This window comes from Somniosus microcephalus, chromosome 19 (assembly GCF_052327205.1).
Source record: "Somniosus microcephalus isolate GS21.2 chromosome 19, FLI_Smic_1.0, whole genome shotgun sequence".
Lineage (NCBI taxonomy): Eukaryota > Metazoa > Chordata > Chondrichthyes > Squaliformes > Somniosidae > Somniosus > Somniosus microcephalus.
In genome coordinates, this window is record NC_141005.1 from 29881919 (window position 1) to 29897926 (window position 16008).

A 16008-nucleotide genomic window follows, 5' to 3' on the forward strand; every position below is an offset into this window, starting at 1 on the left:
CACGGATATAGACAGACCCTGACACACACAGATATAGACACACCCGACACACACAGATATTGACACATCCTGACACACACAGATATAGACAGACCCTGACACACACATGGATATAGACACACCCTGACACACACATGGATATAGACACACCCCGACACACACATGGATATAGACACACCCCGACACACACATGGATATAGACACACCCCGACACACACAGATATAGACACACCCCGAAAAACACAGATATAGACACACCCTGACACACACACGGATATAGACACACCCTGACACACATGGACATAGACACACCCTGACACACACATGGATATAGACCGACCCTGGCACACATGGATATAGACATACCCTGACACACACACGGACATAGACAGACCCTTACATACACACAGATATACAGACCCTGACACACACACGGATATAGACAGACCGTGACACACACATGGATATAGACACACCCTGACACACACGGAGATAGACACACCCGACACACACGGATATAGACAGACCCTGACACACACGGATATCGACACACCCTGACACACACGGATATAGACAGACCCTGACACACACACGGATATAGACACACCCGACACACACACAGATTTAGACAGACCTTGACACACATGGATATAGACACACCCTGACACACACACGGATATAGACACACCCGACACACACAGATATAGACAGACCCTGACGCACCTGGATATAGACAGACACTGGCACACACGGACATAGACAGACACTGACAAACACACGGATATAGACACACCCTGACACACACACGGATATAGACACACCCGACACACACACACAGATATAGACAGACCCTGACACACATGGATATAGACGCACCCTGACACACACCTGGATATAGACACACCCTGACACACACGGATATAGACAGACACTGACAAACACACGGATATAGACACACCCTGACACACACAGATATAGACAGACCCTGACACACATGGATATAGACGCACCCTGACACACACCTGGATACAGACAGACCCTGACACACACACGGATATAGACACACCCTGACACACACACACGGATATAGACACACCCTGACACACACATGGATATAGACACAGCCCGACACACACACACACACACATGGATATAGACAGACCCTGACACACACCCGGTTATAGACACACCCCGACACACACATGGATATAGACACAGCCGACACACACACGGAAATAGGCACACCCTGACACACACACGGATATAGACACACCCTGACACACGCATGGATATAGACAGACCCTGACACACACCCGGATATAGACACACCCCGACACACACACGGATATAGACACAGCCGACACACACACGGAAATAGGCACACCCTGACACACACACGGATATCAGGGAGGGCATCAGGGAGAATTTCTACCAAAAATTCTCACAAATATGCCCTGATTTCAGAAATCTGAATGACAACCAAAAACTCCCATTCCTACTGGGAGAGGAGAGAAGCTGTGTAACACTGGCGGCACACTATGTTACAGCTTGCCATGAACAGAGGGACAACCAGTAAACTAAGAAAAGAATATATATAAACAATGCGAATGTATATTTATACACTCAGGGATATACCTGTTTATACACTGTATGAATAGAACTGCGTTTATGTGTTAAACCATAAATGTATTTTGATGCTTTGGCAACATAAAATGTAACTTATCATGCCAATAAAGCGATTTGAATTGAATTGTATAGACACACCCTGACACACACGGACATAGACAGACCCTGACACACACGGATATAGACACACCTTGACACACACATGGATATAGACAGACCCTGACACACACGGATATAGACACACCCTGACACACACATGGATATAGACACACCCTGACACACACATGGATATAGACACACCCCGACACACACACGGATATAGACACACCCTGTCACACACAGATATAGGCAGACCCCGACACACACACAGATATAGACACACCCCGACACACTCATGGATATAGACAGACCCTGGCACACACGGATATAGACACACCCCGACACACACATGGATATAGACAGACCCTGGCACACACGGATATAGACACACCCTGACACACACACGGACACAGACAGACCCTTACATACACACAGATATAGACACACCCTGACACACACATGGATATAGACACACCCGACACACACACACACAGATTTAGACAGACCTTGACACACAGATTTAGACAGACCTTGACACACATGGATATAGACACACCCTGACACACACACGGATATAGACACACCCGACACACACACACAGATATAGACAGACCCTGACACACACGGATATAGACACACCCTGACACACACGGATATAGACACACCCTGACACACACGGATATAGACACACCCTGACACACACAGATATAGACAGACCCTGACACACACACGGATATAGACACAGCCGGCACACACCCGGATATAGACACACCCCGGCACACACATGGATATAGACACACCCTGACACACACAGATATAGACAGACCCTGACACACACACGGATATAGACACAGCCGGCACACACACGGATATAGACACACCCTGACACACGCACGGATATAGACACACCCTGACACACACGGATATAGACACACCCTGACACACACGGATATAGACACACCCTGACACACACGGATATAGACACAACCTGACACACACGGATATAGACACACCCTGACACACACACACATAGACACACCCTGACACACACATGGATATAGACACACCCTGAGACACACGGACATAGACACACCCTGACATACACGGACATAGACAGGCCCGACACACACACAGATATAGACAGACCCTGACACACACGGATATAGACACACCCCGACACACACACATATAGACCCACCCCGACACACATGGATATAGACAGACCCTGACACACATGGATATAGAAAATACGTAGATATAGGGAGACGCTCTGTCACACACAAAAAATGATCATTTTATCCTGTTCCAGGAAAGGTTTCCCAGTGATTGGTTATTGTTTTGCTCAGCGCAGTGAATATCGTCCTGCGGCACACCGTTCCTTTCTCTCACAACACAACTCTGCTGTGAAAGATCACATTGTGTTTAATAACGTTTTTGATTTAGACTAGATTGCAGGGAATGATTACTGGGCTGAGATACAAATATTCCACATTGCTGCGTTTTATACAAACACTCTGTACAGATCTGGATCCAAGCAGAATCATTCTTGGCAAACCAGCCATTGTTTATCAGAATCTCACTAAAGCTTAAAAAATACATTCCTTATTTTTGAGAAAAGCAAGTGCTCTGGTATGCTTGATTTTCCAAGTGGTTGGGTGAGTTTGGGGAGGGGGTATACGGAATAACAACATTTTTCCAGCGTGAATGGGGGAGAGAGAGAGAAGAGAGAATGAGCATTTAAGTTAACTCATAAGAGTGTTTAGGACTAGGAAAAGCCTTACAAACCTATTCCTTTTTGATGGAATTCAAACCCATCTACCCACCTTCTGACTATATCCCTCAACCCCGTGTCTCTCCAGAAACACATCTAATTGTTTTTTGAATATATGCTGCCACCTTCAGTGGCCTTCTCTGGTAACCTATTCCATAAACGTACATGGGAGAAAAGAGTGACTTCCCTTCTGACTCCTAATTCCTAATTTTGATTGTATTTCCTGGCGTTTGATCCCAGTGTTAGTGGATCAAGTCATGATGCCGATATGGCCAAGAACTTAAAGAGGGAAGATGAATAAAAGGTTGTGACTGCTTGTAGGGCTGCTTGCTCTACACGGACCACCCACACATCTGTCCTTTCCCAGATCTCACCAGTGCAAAAGACACAAATTCACAATCATAGCAATGAGTTCTGACACTCTTACTGTCTTTCCCTGGAGAGCATGCCCATACTAGTCTATCATTATGCTGCCCCTATAGATTTTACCACAGCAATACATCAAGTGAACTGACAGATCATGACTGGGAGCATTGGTGGTCATTTCCACACTGTGAAGCTGGCATATGTGGATTACATTCTTAATACTTTGGAACGTCTTGTAATATAATTGATAACTGCCAGGTAGAACTGCCTGTGGGATCTTGGCGAGGTGACTGGGGATGCTCAGCAGGTGTCTACAGCTCACTGGCCTGATGTTAATGAGACTCAAGGCCCAATGGCGGGTTTGCAATTGTCAGTTGTGCAACAACCAACTGGTGACGAGGTGAACAGGGCCCCTTGGGGGTTGAGTTGGCTTCAAGGTGACACAATTGGCAATGAGAGATTGGAACCGTCAATCCCTTGTGGAAACTTCAGTAACTGATACCTAAGCCAGGTAGGTTCGCAATACTGCACTGTTGGTGATTGATCAGCCAAAATATCTTATTAATGGGATAGTCCTGTCATTGGGGCCTGGTATTCTTTCCACATTGTTCCTTATAACCATGCAAGCCAATGTCCTAATGGCTAGACTAGACAAGCAGCAGGAAGCTTACCAGGATTACAGGGATCCCTAAGCCTCAGCTCTTACCAAACTGTGTCTATATTTTCTGAGCTGAGGTGAGTAGGATGTCCTTTTTGGGGATAAAATAAATTGCACTCTGTATGAGGCAAACAGACTACTTATGCGGATTTCTCAGGAGTTTGAATTGGAGAACCTTAAGCATGATACTGGGTTTCTGCATGTGTCAGACACTCAACCGACCATAAATAACCCCTATAAGCTGCATTACACAGTGAAAGAGAGGAAAGGATGGGTAAAGAACATTTCAAAGGCATCTCTTATACGAGTGTGTTGCAATCTCTGTGGTACTGTGGTTTTAAAAAATATTCCTTTCTGTAGTCGAGTTCAGAGTAGCAGAAGAAGGAAACAATTACTTTCTTGAACCAGTGCTGATCCAAGCTCCATTAACCCATCAGTGCCAGATTAAAGCTAAACTCATCGGCAACAGTGATAGCAGTAGATCTAGAAAATGAGGAAATGATCAAAGTATGTGAGTGTGAGACACTGCGACATGTTCGGTGATACGATTGTCCTTTCACACCTCATTTGAGACTTTGCGCTATCTGGCCGGGTACCACAGCACTTTTTTTTTCCCCAAACAAAGCTACTTCTGGGTTTGTGAGGGCTCAGATAACCCAGGGACCAAAATGATGTCGTTCTGTATTGCTGTCTGACTATAGGTAGCGGGTGATCAAAGCTATCAAACACTAATGAATACTAAAGCAGATATTGGTTGGAATGCACGACAGGTGCATCAGCATTTGAAAAGAGAAAGATAGGTTAATATTTCAGACAGGACTCTTTATCATTTCAGAAATATTAATCCATCTTTTCGCTTTCGGATGCGTGATATTAACATATGAATGCTTCATCCACTCGTGTAACATTACTTTGTCATCTATTTAATGGCGGAGTTAACCCATATAAAATAAAAATGTTAATGTCTCCATTGAAACAGCCAGCACAATACAGTAATGGGAAGAAAGAAACAATGTCATAGGAACCCCCTAAATGTCCATACACTAATGTCTTAGGGGTTCCTAAGTGTCCATACACTAATGTCTTAGGGGTTCCTAAGTGTCCATACACTAATGTCTTAGGGGTTCCTAAGTGTCCATGCACTAATGTCTTAGGAACCCCTTAAATATCCATACATTAATGTCATAGGAACCCCCTAAATGCCCATACACTCATGTCATACACAGTCATTTCTGGGCTCAGATTTCTGGCATTCTTACTTTTCTTGTCATCTCAGTTTAATTAATGCTGAACAGCACCACAGCCTAAAGCTTCTGAGAATTCACGTTATATTTTCCTGCAACACTTCAACCTAACTTTCCAGGCGATGGTTTCTAATTCAATTTCTGGCTGTTCTTAAGATGAGTGCGAGAGGCTATGCCTCTGCAGGGCTATTCTGAGGAAAATGGAACTCCAGGAGGGGTGAAGTAATTCTTTCCATCGTATTACTCACCCTTCCCTCCTTTTAGAAGGGGAGGGAACTGAGCTCAGCAGTGAAGTCATTGTATAATACTATAACTCAGTGTTCCTTCTACTTTATGATTGTGTATCTCTCTCAGCTGTTTCTTATTTATCCAGCCAAGCCTGTGTGCTTGCTTATCAAAGTGACCTGGGTTGCCATGGCACTTGTTTTGCAGCTGGGAATTATGGTTAGATGGCTGAATGGAAGCTCAGACCAGTTGAGGCTAACTTACGTAGACTGAGATTCAGTCATTTGGTTTTTAAAAATGTGCTGCATATCGGTGCATCTCCCTCTTAAAAATAGAACCAAGCTCCACATGTGTCTGTCGCGTCGACTATTTCCCTCAGCTCTTTTTGATCATAAATCTCAACATTTCCCAGTGTTGACATGTCTGGCAGGCCACACAACCCAGTAGAAAGGCTCCACCCAGTGACGATGCTCTTACAAAGCAAGTGCCAGTTTACCGTGACTGCACTTTTCTTTCAAAGTTTGAAAAACAGGGCAAAAGGCATCATTGTACCCTGGTAGACTAAGTAAGTTAAAAAAGAATGCTGTGAGGAGAAAAATAAGAAAGAACTGAGAAAAATTCACATCAACATAATAATGCCAATAACTATCACTGGGATTAATTCCACACTGCCTGATATGCCCACACCCCTCACTTTAAAACACATTCTGATATACCACACACCCTTAACTATAACGTTCTCTGATATATCCATACCCATCACTGTAACACACTCTGATATACCACACACCCTTAACCATAACGTTCTCTGTTATACACTTACCCATCACTGTAACACACTCTGATATACCACACACCCTTAACTATAACATTCTCTGTTATACACTTACCCATCACTGTAACACACTCTGATATATCGCACACCCTTAACTATAATGTTCTCTGATATACACTTGCCCATCACTGTAACACACTCTGATATACCATACACCCTTAAACATAACATTCTCTGTTATACATTTATCCATCACTGTAACACACTGATATACCACACACCCTTAACTATAACGTTCTCTGATATACACATACCCATCACTGTAACACTCTCTGAAATTCCTACATCCCTTACTGTAACACTTAGATATACCACACCTGCCTCACTAACAGTCACCGATTAACCCCATATTGCTCACTGTAACACTCTCCGCGATAATTTACTTCCCTCATGGTAACGCTCTCTGATATACTCCACCTCTCTCATGGTTTCACTCTCTGATATACCCACACCCCTCACTGTAACAGTATTATATTCCATATCTTCCTCACTGTAATAGTCATTGATTTACCCCACACTCTTCACTGTAACACTCTCTGATATACCCCACACCATCCTTGACATTCTGATATGCCCCCTCCTACTGCAAGTCTCTGAAATACCCATTAGACTGAATGATTTAGGGCACCATAGTACCAGGAAGGAACCAAATATTATCACACTCATTTCATTTTTGAAAATGTTTTGTTTTATTACTGCTTCCCCTTAAATCGGCTACCTGCTCTTCTCTAATGAGCTGCCAGGCTGTATGCTTGAGTGCAGTGGCAAATGATATCTGCTTGAGTTAGTTTTCTCTCTACCCACACAATTGGACTCTCACTCACAAATCCTTTAGCTGGGAAAATCCTGCCTTGAATATCAGTTGATACAGGGAATCAAATTCAGGATTCCCAAGTTTAACTCTCCATTTTTGAACCATCAACAATGGTGTCCAGTTCCTTCCTAAAATGGTAATGGGGTCCTATTTATGTTATAGCCTGAAATAAGTGGGCCCTTTGGACACCTGGCCGTAGGCCCCCTTTAAAATGGAGCTGGCCGCATCGCCAGTGTTAATGGGGCGGTAAGGCTACTGACCCCATTTTGAGGCCGTTAATGCCCCGTTAATGCTAGGCGAGGGCACTGAAAATCGAACCCATAGTGTGTGAATACCAGAAGATTTTGGTGTCAGCACAGGTCTTGAAAGCAGGAGCAGTCATCGGTAGATAATCTTGATCAGTTGGGGTGGGGAAGCGAAGGATGGTATGTAGCCCATGGCGATAACAGAATAGTGAGACAGTTTTTCCTTTTTTCCCAGTGGTATAGTGAGACCCATCTCAATTTCACCAAACTTTTTTTTTCCAGGTATCTGGTGAGACACATTGCACTAAAGCTCGGAGAGACTCCCTTGAGTCAGGGGCCCCCTGCGAATACAAGATTTGCAGCTATGTTGAACTAGTCGATGGAGAGGAAATGGCGTTGAGTTTGTGTGTGAATTTGAATTCATTATCGTTAAAAACTGACTGCAGACATCTGGATGTTTGCCGAATTGCGCTTAAATAGAATAAATTTTCTCAGACTAAAACCAAACTAATTGCACTGGGCTTGTGCAGGAGTTGCTGCTTTCAATGGAACATCTTTTGTGAAGTTTCAATTGCAGCAATTTCAATGAAATGCAACGAAAGATGGGAATTAACTTTAACCTAATCCACAACACGGCGGAGAAACTGATGGGATCGGATTGGGCTGCCGTTTTACACCCTGCCTGATTTTACTTTCCATTGAAGCCGATTTTAACTTGCCGAAATCGACACTAATGGCCTTGAAATGGGATCGGTAGCCTTACTGCCCCATTAATGCCAACGCCCTGGCAGACACTATTTTTACAGGGGCCTACTGCTGGGTTAGAGTCTCCCAGGAGGACGCCTCACACCACTCGAACTCCATGCCTGCCACGGTATCATAAGACACGTCTAGGAACTTTTAAAATATCATTTTTAAGCTTTTTAATATTAGCCGAAAGGCATTGAGGCCGTCCATTAAGCTGGCAGTATAACTCAACAACAACTTGCATTTATATAGCACCTTTAATGTGGTAAAACGTCTCAAGTCGCTTAACTTAAGTCGCAGGCCCTCCATTATGCCAAATAGCTACCAGCCTCCTCATGTGTTGAGGCAATAACAAAAGTGCAGAGGCATTCACGATACTGTTTATTCAGCTTTCAATCAGGTGTGTTACTTAGCTACAATGCATTAAGCTTGTGCACTCATGAGGTGGACTGTAACCCCACCCACCCTGCCAAACCATGTAACTTTGTTACTAGTGCATTGGTTGCTTAGCCTTCCTGGCGAGCCCCACCATTGGCACCGATGTATTCTCAAATCTCGGGAACCCGACAGGGTTCAGCTTCCAGTGAGAAAAACATGGGATAGAGATTCTTTCAGCAGAGGCACAGTTTGACCCAGACACACTTTGACCCATGGTGACCTTTCCATCTTTCCAAGGCTGTTGTGTGATCAGGGTAGAAAGTCGGTGCCAACAACCCAGTGATATTAGGCTTTGGCTATTGCTTGGCATCGCAGTGAATTTTCGAAGAACTTTGATATACACCGCTGATTTGGTTTTTTTCTGCAACTTTAACCCTGCGAGGACTGACTGGCATTTACACAGCCAAGCAACGCAGTGGGAGGATAGCAGTAAGGAATGGGAATAATCAGTTAGTTACAATGCCTGAGGGCTCTTGGTAAAAAAAAACAGTGGGCTCCTCATTCCAATAGCCTTTGCCTGTTATCGCCTGGCCGAGGAGACTCGAGCCACAATCTCCATCTTGACTGGTGTTCGAATGTGGCTTGGAGGGGCAGAGGGTGGGAAGGGAAGGCAAAAATCTTGGCACCGTGGAACTGTGGCCCCAGCATGAGTCAATGCCTTTGGGAGAGGAGGGGAGAACCAGCAGAGGAAATTGGAAAAGAGGACCTAATAGGAGCATATTTCACTGAAAGTAGAACATGGAGAGTTACAGTTTATTTAAATATTGAAAGTTGGAATTGTTACAGAAATATTCAAAGGCACGCATCCTGCTCCTTAAACTTGGCTCAGTATAAAGAGGCTGTCGATAGTCTCGTTCCTAACATTGATACAGAGCAAATACTCCGCAATCAACTTCCGCCAGCGAATGAGTTACATCGGCTGGATAAAACTCTTCCCAAAAACAGATCATTTACATTCCACAGATTGTAATTGCGATATGCCGCCCTACAGACAGAACCTTAACAGGATGATCCAGCTGAACTGCTGATAGCTTCTCCCATTGTAGTGAGGAGATGGTGTTGCTGCTTGTTAAAGGTAGATTCAGCTGGGTAAGGGTTATCCAATCCGTTCATTAAAGATAGGGTGATTGTGCGTGTTGTGGGGTGTGTGCTTGTGTTGTGTCTGTGTGTAACTTGACTCATCTCTGACAAAGAGTATCAAATGAAAAACTCCATACCTACAACTGCAGTAAATAATGAGATGCTTTGGGGGGTGGGAGTGCGCTTTCCAGAGGTAACGGAATGTTCTAATGATACTTTTATTCAGAGGAGCAAATGAAAATGAAACGAAAAAATGGAAATCATGTATGCTGGAGCAGTGGCCCTGGATCTATTGCTTCTGGTAACTGCTCTGCGCTCATTAGATATGAGGTATCTTCATCCCGGTCTAACTCCTGTGGGAGTTTAGTCTTCATTTCATTAGATGTCGGCTTCCCAACGGATTCTCTGTTAGTCCCTTAATTTACTGTATTGCCCTTGGCTAGAGAGTGCTGCAGATGCTTAAATGTGATGAAATCTGACTGGGACTTGGGCAGCTCCTTAATTTATTGGGAAGAACTTGAGTTTTTGACAAAACTCAAATGGTTTCTCTATTGAGTGGGAAGAGGTTATAATTTAAAAAGCGAGAAGTGTTAATAATGGTAGTTTATCGCATGCAATTGGCTAGATGAGAAGCGCTGTGTCGAAGGCATTTGGCCAACACTCTCGCACTGTTTCTCGCTGCTCAAGTAACGATGCAAGATGCCATCACTTTTTGAATTATTGTGGCTCGGATACCATTCTGCCTCGCAGGCACAAACACTGCTTGCCTATACAGATGCCCATACAGTGAGCTCAGAGCCAGCATAATCTTTCCGTCCTGCACGGCTGGTGAAACCATTGTCGAGCGGGCGAGCAGGGTCGAGAAATAAGGTGGAGATCCATGTGACTGGATCCCTCACCCGTTTTGCACAGGTGCAGTCTTTGAGAGCTTTATTTAAATATAGTACAATGTATGCTAATGTCAGTAAAATGAGTACAAGCGGGAAGCCTACTATGCTCTCAGTTGACGCATATGAAATGGGAAATGAACGTCAAGCCCATTGAGGCCAAATAGAAAGTCACTCTTTAAAGGAGGACCTGCTGTATTTGACTCATGGCCTCTTCATAAAGTAGATTTAAGAGTGGATTACTGAGAGCTGCATTTCATTTTGTGAACTGGTTTAGGTAAATCCCATACTCCCAACATTGAGCTGTGCTCAAAAGGAAGCGGATGAGAGATACTGCGCCCATTTTATTTTAGCATTTTTTTGCCTGGATTTTTAATAGAAACTTGTTTGATTGCTTCAATGAAAAAAATGGGATATGGGAATTCCTTTGAGAATGATTTTCTGTATTAGTTAATGAATTTGAAAGAGGAAGAAGGGAGATGAAAGGAAAGATATGAGGCAATTTTGACTGCAACAGAGGTAGACTGCCCACATCTATCCTTATCCATGTTCCTGCAGGCCTGGGCACACCTATCTGGGAATGTCTGAGGACCATCCAGGCCCCTACACACAATGAACTGCTGAAGGTCACTTACCAGGCTAGCACAGGACACCTCTGTGATATTTCCCTACCTTCAGTGCTCATCACTGAAACATTTTTTTGCCACTGCCAGTGATTTCATTAAATTTCCACTACTAACATATGGTTGGATTTCCACAATTACAGGGTGTAATTGACTGCACTCATGTGACTATATGTGCCCCAACACCTAATGCAAATCCATTCAAGAATAGAAAGGGCTACCACTCCATGAATGTGCATGGACCAAGAAAATAAATTCTTCATGTAAATGGCCATTTCCCTGGCAGCTTCTATGAATCTTTGTTCCAACAACAGTCAATGGTGCGACTGTTAATTTGAAAGGTAAAAATATTATCCACTCAACGTTACGTCTGGTGGAAAATGCCCTAAGTGGCAGCGTGAACGGGGAGCCGGCTGAGTTACTCTCGGGAGAAATCCTTGACCCATCCTATCTGAGTTAAGCTGGGTTGCCGGCTTAACTCAAGTGGAAATCCTACCCACCATGCCAAGGAAGGCCTCAGTATGGAAAATCAGGCTAGTCACCAAGAAATCCAATAGGGAATTCAGAAGAAACTTCTTTACCCAGAGAGTGTTGAGAATGTGGAAGTCGCTACCACAGGGAGTGGTGGAGGCGAATAGTATAGATGCATTTAAGGGGAGGCTAGACAAGCATATGAGGGAGAAGGGAATAGAGGGTTATGCTGATAGATTTAGATGAGGAAAGATGGGAGGAGGCTCGAGTGGAGCATTAAACACCGGCATGGACTGGTTGGGCCGAAAGACCTGTTTCTGTGCCGTATATCCTATGTAATGTAATCCTATGCAAATGACTGTGTGCAATATTAACGAATGCCCTCATATGGCATTACTTTGCTATTTTAACAGAGGCCCCAATCTGGTTAATGGCTGTGGGGACAGAGTTTGTCCTTGGTTTTCTGGATCTGATTTCAAATAGGAAAATCTGTTAATGTTTACCTAAAGTCTAGAAGAAGAAAGAACTTGGTGTATCATGTGCTCAGGACAGTGACTCACAGCCAATGAATGACTCTGGAGGTGCAGTCACTGTTGTTATATCGGCAAACTTCTAGCAGCTCTGGGGAATTTCAGTCTCTTCCTAGCTGACCATTTTTTAACATTTCAGCTCACCCATTGTAATCAGAATTCTCCTCACATACTGACGGATTTTAGGTGGGATGTCCTATCATACTGGAAATGCACCAGGTTAGTGTCCTAGCACATTTTCCGGTGGTGGGACCTGTGGTGGTAGAAACACCCAACCTCAAATGATAATTCCAGATTTCCACTACAGTTTGTGTTAAAAAGTGCTTCCTGATTTCATTCCTGAATGACCCCCTTGTTCTGGATTCCCCCACCTGAGGAAACAGCTTCTCTGTATCTCCTCCATCGGATCCTTTTATCATTTTAAACACCTCAATTAAATCACCCCTCAATCTTCTAAACTCAATGGAATACAAGCCAAGTTTAATTAACCCCTTCTCATAACTTAACCCTTTAGGCCCTGGTATCATTCAGGTGAATCTGTGCTGTACATCCTCCAAGGTCAATAAATTCTTCCTTAGGCACGGTGCCCAAAACTGAATGCAGATGGGGTCTGACCAAGGCTCTGTACAACTGAAGCATCACTTCCACACTTCTGTATTGCAGCCCCCTTGAGGTAAAGGACAACATTCCATTCACCTTTTTGATTACTTTTTGTACCTGTGCACAAGCTTTTACTGATTTGTGTACATGGACACTGTTATGTCCGTGTATCTTACTGTTGTGTCCTTCAATAATCAGACAACAGACTGCAGGTAACGATTCAACAGGTGTTTACTGAATAAGGGTAACTCTAGAACTAATTGTACAGATCACTACTTAGGGTTTATATACAGGTGAGGTCACTGCCGGTACTACAGTATACAGGAGCTGTAAAAAGTAGTTCTCTCCCTTAAGGTATATATACATTACATACATTACAATTCCTCCTCTTTTAGATTAACAGTACCATAATACTCATTTAACAATTAACATTTTTAATATACAATGTTATATGAAAATAGTCCATTCATATATTCAGTCTCTGGGGAAGCGTCCTGATTCTTTCTGGATAACGCCTTTCCCAAGTGTCTCGCTCTTGGTGCGGAGGCGATTCTAGCACCCTGTCGTCAGTTGATTCATCAGCTTCCAATGCTATTGTTTCTGAGGTAGATGCGACCTGTACGTCGGGTTCCTCACCAGGTACGTATGGCCGAGACATGGGGTTGACTCGTTCCTGTGACTCTAGGATCTGGTCAGCATGGCATCTCACAATGTTCTCCCCAACATCCACTGTGTACATTAGTGGCCCCTGCCGTGTGCATATCGTTCCTGGTTGCCATTTCTCTGTTCGGTAGTCGCGGGCCAAGACTGGTTGCCTTACATTGAAGCTCCTTGTCGGCTTCTCATTGATGTGCTGGAATTGCTTACTCTCAACATCTCTTCGTACATTTGGTCTGAGCAAATCCAGACGAGATCTCAACCTTCGGTTAAAGAACATCATGGCCGGGGCCTGGTTGGTGACTGCATGTGTCGCATTTCTGTAGGCTAACAGGAAATTGTTCACCTTATGCTGCAGTGGAATGTCGTCATCGCACATGGCCTTTACTGCTTTTTTAAAGGTTTGTACGAACCTCTCAGCCAATCCATTTGTGGCTGGATGATACGGGGCGGATGTGTAATGCCTTACCCCATTCCTTTTCATAAATCTTTGAAACTCTTCGGACACAAACTGTGGTCCGTTATCAGAGCAAATCTGCTCTGGCAAGCTGTTCCTGGCAAAAATGGTCCGTAGGACTGCAATAGTTTTCTCCGTGGTGGTGGAGGACATTTTGATCACCTCAGGCCATTTCGAGTGCGCATCTACGGCTATTAAAAACATTGAGTCCATGAATGGACCAGCAAAATCAATATGCACCCATTGCCATGGAGATGAGGGCCACTCCCATGGGTGTAGAGGGGCATGTGGTGGTGCATTTTGGACCTTCTGGCATCCTGAGCAGCTCTTTGTCAGGTCCTCGATTTGCTGATCGATCCCCGGCCACCACACAAGCCCTAGCAAGGCTTTTCATTTTCACCCCTCCCAGATGACCTTCGTGAAGCTCATTGAGCACTCTCTCCCTTAACTTGGGTGGAATTACCACTTGGGATCCACACATCAAGATCCCCTGGCATACTGACAGCTGTTCTCTTCTGGATGAGAATGCTGGCAACAGTGAGTCGCCATGTGCTGGCCATCCCTTCATCGTCAAATCATATACCCGAGACAGTGTCGGGTCATTTCGGGTCTCCTTCTCTATACCAGCGTTAGTTACTGGCAAGCATTCAATTATAGTCGAATGAAATATTTCGACAGGATCCACTGCTGGTGCTTCCTCCGCAGTAGGCAGTGGCAGGCGTGATAGCCCATCAGTGTTTCCATGCTGTTTCGTGCCCTTATACTCGATTTCATATTGGTGCGCCTCTAGAAAAAGGGACCATCTTTGTAGCCGTTGCGCAGTCATCACCGAAACGCCCTTCTTTGGATTAAAGATGGAGACAAGTGGTTGGTGGTCAGTCAGCAAGGTGAACTTCTGCCTGTGCAGATAGTGATTGAACTTTTTCACTCCCCACACTAGGCTGAGGGCCTCCCTGTCAATCTGGGCGTAGTTACGCTCAGCTGAGGTTAGTGATCGTGACGCAAAGGCTACTGGCCTCTCCGAGCCGTCCGAGAATTTGTGCGACAGCACCGCTCCAATGCCGTAGGGTGACGCAGCACATGCCAACCGAATTGGTAATGCCGGGTTGTAATGGGCCAATACCTCTTTCGATGAGATTAGTGTTTTGCTCTTCTGGAAAGCTCATCTACATTCGTCACTCCACTTCCATGGCACCCCAGTTTGCAGTAGGGTGTTCTGTGGGTGTAGTATTGTAGACAAATTTGGCAAGAACTTATGGTAGTAGTTTACCAGCCCGAGGAACGACCTCAGTTGTGACACATTTTCCGGTGCTGGAGCCTTGACTACTGCCTCAATCTTCTCTGGGGACTTATGTAACCCCTCTTTATCGATAACGTGGCCACAATACGAGATCTGTTTTCTAAAAAACTCGCATTTGGGGCGGTTAGCTCAGAGCCCATATTCCTGCAATCTAGTGAGCACCTGCTCCAGGTTGGCAAGGTGATCACTGTCATTTTCGCCCGTGACCAGGATGTCGTCCAAATAACACTGGGTCCCTGGGATCCCTTGCAGGACTTGTTCCATTGCCCTCTGCCAAATAGCCGAAGCTGATGCTACCCCGAATACCAGCCGGTTGTATTGGTAGAGACCTTTAT